We start from the raw sequence: 7080 nt of genomic DNA, 5'->3' as shown, positions 1-7080 counted from the left end.
ACAATTAGGAACATTCATCAACCAGTGACAGAAGTTGGTGAAGAAACAAGCCAGCCTCCCTGCTTCCCAGGCAGGTTAGCTGAAGCATGCGTTCTAGATCACATCCCAGAGTGCGCTGGTGGGATGAATTCCAACTGCCCAAAATGACGGCTTGCTTGATAATGCACACTTTATTTATTGGCTTTTTTCCTCTTCTATACCTCACTTCCCTACTCCCCTACTAGTATTTTCTGGGATCAATCCCTAAATAAACCATTTACACTATAATCCCTATCTTAGAAGACTAGTTCTGGGTGAGCTCCCACTAAAATAATTGGCTTTTCTAAGCGAGAAGTCCATTTGCAAACTTCAGACACTACTGGATCCAGGGTTTTTTGTTGGTTTGCATTTCAATTTGTTAAGATCCTCATTAACGGATGCTTGCCGTTTGTTGACTTTTTTTGAAAAAAATCAAGCTGTAAACTTTTATTACAAATTAAAAATGAGGTTCTTAAAAATCTCAACTTGACCAGATAGGAAATAATTTAAAAACCTTTAAAGGTGTATTGAGAAAAACTACATTTTTTTTTCAATACGTTTGTCATTACCAAAAAGAGGCTTCTTTAGGTTAAAGAATAATAAAACTGTAAAAATTAATTAATTAATTAATTAATCAAAAATAAAAATAAAAGAATAATAAAACTGTAGATAATGTAGATGGTTTTATTTATCTGGTACTTGGGCAAAAAGCAACCCCTTAAGGTCTTCAGCTCCAATCTTTTGTTCATTTCTTATTGATGGCATCTCATCTTCATTCCTTCATGTTGGGTGAGTAGCCCAGATGATGGTGGAGATGGTAAACTGGCCTTTACTCAGCCCTGCCCTGCTCAGGAGTGGACCAAGTGTTAGCTGGTGGATCGACTGCTTTGGTCTCTTTGCCATCTTGTGGTTTAGGGTTTTCTGGGCATCTGTGTCGGTAGTTGAAGTTGTGGTGGTACTGACGTTGAGGTGGCTGCTGACCTTGGGGTCATCCTCTTGATTTTCCTTATCATCCTTGTTGCCATCCTCTCTAGGTTGTCTTTGGCAAGGAGGACCTGTACAGGATCGTGGTCTATAACCTCAATTCATACTCTGTCTCACTGGTCTACCTTGTTCTCGTGCACCTGGTTGTCAGCACCTGCCATCCCTTCTCCCTGCACAGGAGGGTTGGAAGACTGTGGTCGATGCCCATAGGATCTCCGCATTAGTAAGGTGGGAACCGTATGTAGCCTGCAGTAGAGTGGGCACTGTTGGGCCTGGCCTTCAGGAGTACTTTCCAATCCCTTGTTCCTTTCCCCACTCTCATGATCCTGGTAATTCTGCGGGTAACTGAGTGGGGGGCCCTGCCAAGTGGATGGCATCTATTACGGTTTCGGTCTACTGTGTATTTACTGCTTTGACTGGAACCCCACCAAGGCCGGGTACATTTGCTGTGTCCACATCCATTTTTCCTTCAACAACATCACACTCCACAGTCTCTCCATCTCTACGCTGCGAAGGTACTTTCTGGGGTTATTCTTCATGGCAACCTGGTGGACAGATATATCTTCCTTGGTGTTATTCCTGTTGATGAAACCAAATCCTTTTCTTATGTTGAAACAGTTTACAAATGTTCTGAAAACATTTGTTGTGATGACCTTCTGGTCCCTGTTGGGCAGGTGCCGCCCATGTGAGGCCCCACAGGCCGCCCCTCCCTGTCCTGCTGCCCCTGGTGCCAGGCCTGGTGTGGGCAGCAGTGAGGGCGAGGGTGGCTGCTGGTTCTCTGCCTTGCTGTTCAGGGTTTGGGTGATCATGACTGGGGCCAGGGTGCAGCTGCTCAGGGCTCTCTGGGGTCTGCTCTCCACTCCCGCTATTGATCGAACTCCTAGGGATTTAAAAATGATGTCATTTTGAGTATATTTCTCTTGTTTGTCTCTTCAGTCCTTTGCCCCAGCTTCATTTTTATCCACTGCCTTCCATTAAGGGGACCAAATGGTTTCCAAAAGCCCAGATGTAGACCATATTCTCTCAGCCACACCAACCCCAAAAGAACTATTTTTCCTTTTTTCTGATGGACATGAATTCATTGACCTGAAATTAGTCCATACATAATCCTAATTTAATCATAAGAAAGGGATGGAATACATTGACTAGATTATACCTGGGTCAAGTACCTAACTCTAGAGCCAGAAAAAAGTCAGGCCAATGTACATCACATTCCCTGCAAATGGAGAGATGAGTTTTCCAAGAAAAAAACAGGTTGCTGTTTACAGAAAAAAAGATAATGGATGATGGAAAGATAAAAATTACAAAGAAGCAAGAAATTTATATTTATTTATTTATTAAAATATTTTATTTATTCATGAGAGACAGAGAGGCAGAGACATAGGCAGAGGGAGAAGCAGGCTCCCTGCGGGAACCCTTCATCCCAGGACCCTGGGATCATGACCTGAGCCAGCAGCAGACACTCAACTACTGAGCCACGCAAGTGGCCTCCAATTCATATTTTGAAATCCTGACCTCAATGTGATGGTATTTGCAGATGGAGCCTTTGGAGAGATAATTAAGTTTAGATAAGATTAAGAGGTTGAGGCCTTCATAATGTGATTGGTGCCTTTAGGAGATACCAGAGCCTTCTCTTTTTCTCAATCTTGTTCTCACTCTCTCTTTCTCAATGTTTAGAATACTTTGAAGGGTTGTACCCATGTGATGGGGATCATGGAATCCACAAAACACTTTGATGTATTTCTTCTCTCTCTCTGTCCCATGTATGAAATTGAAGAAACTGAAGGCTGTTTCCTCAGACAACCTGATGACTTCCTTTGGTGCCTCTTGATTGGACAGACCAATATCTTTGCTGGAAGTGTTATGGTATGAATGTTTGTGCACCCCCAAACCCCATATGTTGCCATCCTAACCCCCAAGGTGATGGTATTAGGAGATGAGGCCTTTGTGAGGTTAATAAATTATGAGGGCTAACCTCTCATGGTAGGCATTAGTGTCTTCATAAAAGAGGCCTGAGGAAGCCCCCTTGCTCTTTTTGCCAGGTTAGGACATGGTTAGGACATGAAAAGACATTGGTCTATGTGTAAGGGGGCTCTCACCACACACCACATCTGCCTGTGCAGTGATCTTGGACTGCCAGCCTCCAGAACTGTAAGAAATAAGTGCTTCTTGTTTATAAACCACCCATTTTATGGTATTTTGTTATAGCATCCTGAGCAGTCTAAGGTAGAAAGTATATCAAATTTCCTAGCATCAGAAACTGATCAGTCACATATCTGTTCAATGGGGAAACTAACACCACCTGATAAATTTACTGTAATAGATATATGGAATCACCTTATGTATTTGTAACTCATTTTCATAAGAGAGTGGTCCTGCTTTATATCTAAAGACAGATAACTATTAAAAACTATTAAAAACACAAATAGAAAATCTGTTTCAAGGCAAAAAGTAGAGTTAAAATAATTGCCATGATATGAATTCACATTTGACATTGAGCTTCTTGGTTGTTCAGGCAAATGGGGGAGACAGTAAAGTTTTACTACAGTATTTGTTATCAAAATGATCTTCAAGGGAAATTGTATGTCTGGGTATTTGTACTTGTGTTTCCTAAGCCAAGTCAACTTTGTGCGCTGAGTACTCTGCTGGGCAACTGGGCAATGTTCTTTGTTTTTGTTTGTTAGTTGTCAGTTTTTGCAAGTTCTGTTTTATATATTTAAACTATGTTCCTACGTTTCTGAGCCATTGTCTCATTCTTGTATCGTCCATACACATTCATGTTAGTGTGGTTGATTGCTTGGTGTCTTTCCATAGGTAGAGAAATACGTGTTATTTGGCTATTCCATCAGGGGAAAAGGTAATTTGGACCATGTATTAGAGATAGCCACTAGTCTGTTTAGATCCAAAGAGAAACATTAGAAGAATCAGAAAAAAAATGGATACTCATGATCTAAGTACCATTTAGTACCATTTTATTCATATAGGCCTTTTTTTTAAAGTATGGACAGCTAAAATGTCATAATGGAAGATTACAAAATCTCAAATTATATTCTGGAGTACTGATATTTTCTATCAATATTTCTTTAATTTCTCTCTGTGTGCTTAGGAACGACAAGATGTATATTGGAAAAGGAAAGGATCTGGAATTGGACAGACCAGCATTCAAATTATGACTCTGTCATTTATGAACTACATGAACTTAGGATCTGTAACATTCTCAGATCTCTGAGCCTTAGTAGTCTGTCTTGTCTGGATGGCTTGACAATACCTCTCACAAATTTGTGAAGATTAAATGAGATGATGAGTTTATAACATCTGATAGTACACAGCTCTATAAGTATTTTTAAATGAATAAATGAATGGACCCTTCTAGAATAAATTATGATGATGGCAATGATAATTTATTAAGAGACAAATGTTGGCTAAAGTACCGAAACAGGTAGGGAATGGTAATTAAATAATACAATATCAATAAGAATTTGATACAATCATACAAGACCTGCAAGAATTTGGTTTGTTATCCTAAAAATATTTTTAAGTAAGAAGAGACTATAAGACTATAAGAAGCTAATTTAACTCAAAATGCTTGGCATAATCTAATTATCATAAATGGTCTGACAACTCATTTTCTATTTTGCATCAATTAAAAGGAATTAGAATGATTAATTTTGCTCAAAAAGAAACAAACGCATAATCATAAAGAAAGTTTCCTCTGTGGGAAAACAATGTAACCTTTTGCTTCCCTATCCCTCTTGGGCATAGAAAATATGTTTTTGATGGCTCTGGGCCATTTTACTTTATTCCTTATAGGGAAGAAATCCGAACTAGGAAATTTTCTCAAGGATTCTGGCCTTTCTTTTAGTAGCTAATACACACTTGTGGTTTATTTCTTCTCAAATATCTGGTACATATATTAGGCAAATCCACTGCTTTAAGAAGAGAACAAAGTCATTCAGAAAAGTCTGACAATAAGAGACAAAAGGCAACTGAGGCAAATACAAAAAACAAAAAGAAAAAAGAAAGAGCAAGGATTGTCATATTTATACCAGTCAAGTGAATTAAATAAGGCAACGGTGGGAATTTAATAGACATAAACATTATGATCCACAATGAAGAATACGTATGCACCAATTAACATAGCATTACATAGATCATAAGTTTGAAACTACCAGAACTTCATGGAGAAATAGATGGAAACACAGTAGCAATAGGCTATTGTAGCACAAGTGACCAATTAACTCAACAAAAAATGCATAAGGATATGAAAAACCTAAGTCCAAAAAACAGTTACAAAAGGTGACTATCAGTTTTGCTACAAAGAAAATCATGACAAATTCCCAAAGGTAGAAAAAGCAAAGCAAATGTTCTTTGATCAAATTGTAATAAAACAAGAATTAATCTTGCAATAAACAAGAAAACAAGAAACAATAATTATAGGATAACTCTAAAGTGTTTAGGGGAAATTTCCTTAAAAATTATATTGATAAACAACAATAAATTAAAATAACAAATGATGAGATCCCTGGGTGGTTCAGTGGTTTGACGCCTGCCTTTGGCCCAGAGCACGGTCCTAGAGTCCCAGGATCAAGTCCCACATCGGGCTCCCTGCATGGAGCCTGCTTCTCCCTCTGCCTGTGTCTCTGCCTCTCTCTCTTTCTCTCTCTGTCTATCATGAATAAATAAATAAATAAATCTTTATAAAAAATAAAATAACAAATGATGTAGCCAATTCATGAAATTTTAAGATTAAAAGAGTAAGATAAACATAAAATAAACAAAAAATCTTAATAATAAATAAGAAATTAATAAAATACTTGAAAATGGGAAAATTAACAAGCCAAAGCTTTGGTTATTTCCAAAAATGAGACAAACTAGTAGTTAACATGTTCAAAAATGAGATAAAAAATGCATAAGTAATAAAAATGGTAATATACAGGCCCCTGGGTGGCTCATTTGGTTAAGTTGTCTGTCGCTTGGTTAAGGCTCAGGTCCTGATTTCAGGGTCATGAGACTAAACCTCCCATCAGTCTTGGCTTAGTTTGGAGTCTGCTTATGACCTCCTCTACCCTCTCCCTCCCTCCCCGACCTCGCTAAAATAAATAAATCTTTTTAAAAAATCCCTCTGCCTCTGCCCCTTCCCCTCTCTAAAAAAAAAGACAATATAACTACAAATACAAGAGAATACAGATCATTAGAAATATATACCTAATTTTATGAAAATAATTTTTTTTAATTTTTAAAATTGAATTAAGTGGGTAAACAAAAGAAATAGAGACTACTAAAACTGGACCCTATAAAAAAATGAATATCTAAAAGACCAGTTATACAAAACAAAGAAAATCGTCAAAAAGTAATACTTTTAAAAAAATAAAGTAATATTTACTTCACACCCCTCTCATGCACAAAATGTTATTAGGTCCAGACATTTAGGAAACAGATATCCCAAAAGATATGAAAACTCTTTGGGAACATGGAAAAAAGATGGAAAACCTCTAAACTCTTTTCATAAAGTCAACATAATACTTATAACCTGACAGAAAAATCTGAATAATCTAATAATTATTAAATGGAAAAAGCTATTTACAAGTTTTCCATAAAATTTCCCAGAAAGAAAAAAATCTTAGTTTCAAATAGTTCCATTGGCAAATTCTACAGACTACTCAAGAACCACGTGATAGACATCTAACAAAAACATTTGTAGAGCATGAGAAATAGGGAACATTTCCCAATTTGTGAGATTAGCATATCCTTTACACAAAACCCCCAAACAGTACAGAAAGTATGCATTTTAGTTCAATGTCACTGATGAATTCACATCAAACCTTAAACCATTTAAATACAGCAATGTGTCTTTCTCTAAGTGTATAGGAAACACCCCTACTCTCCACCCCTGTTTGTGTGTCAAAAATTTGTGTTAGACTTCACTTGTATGAAAGACCTACGTTACTGTCGGTTTTCCCTAAGTGAAAGAAATCCAAAATAGATTTTTTGCTTTTTCTAAAGAAGTTGAAAAGTGAAAATAGCATTCAGCCTTTGTTTTGCAGAGTCTTTATAGAGACAGTTTGCACTTCAGCAGCA

At 37.3% G+C, this 7080-nt stretch overlaps 1 pseudogene; it reads right to left on the bottom strand.

Annotated features, from left to right (window-relative positions):
• Positions 1-847: 847 nt before the first annotated feature.
• LOC121498604 lies at positions 848-3781 on the bottom strand (annotated as a pseudogene).
• Positions 3782-7080: the final 3299 nt, after the last annotated feature.

Source organism: Vulpes lagopus, chromosome 9 (assembly GCF_018345385.1).
Source record: "Vulpes lagopus strain Blue_001 chromosome 9, ASM1834538v1, whole genome shotgun sequence".
NCBI lineage: Eukaryota > Metazoa > Chordata > Mammalia > Carnivora > Canidae > Vulpes > Vulpes lagopus.
The sequence above is the reverse complement of the archived record's forward strand: the minus strand, read 5'-3'. Positions and strand labels throughout refer to the sequence as shown.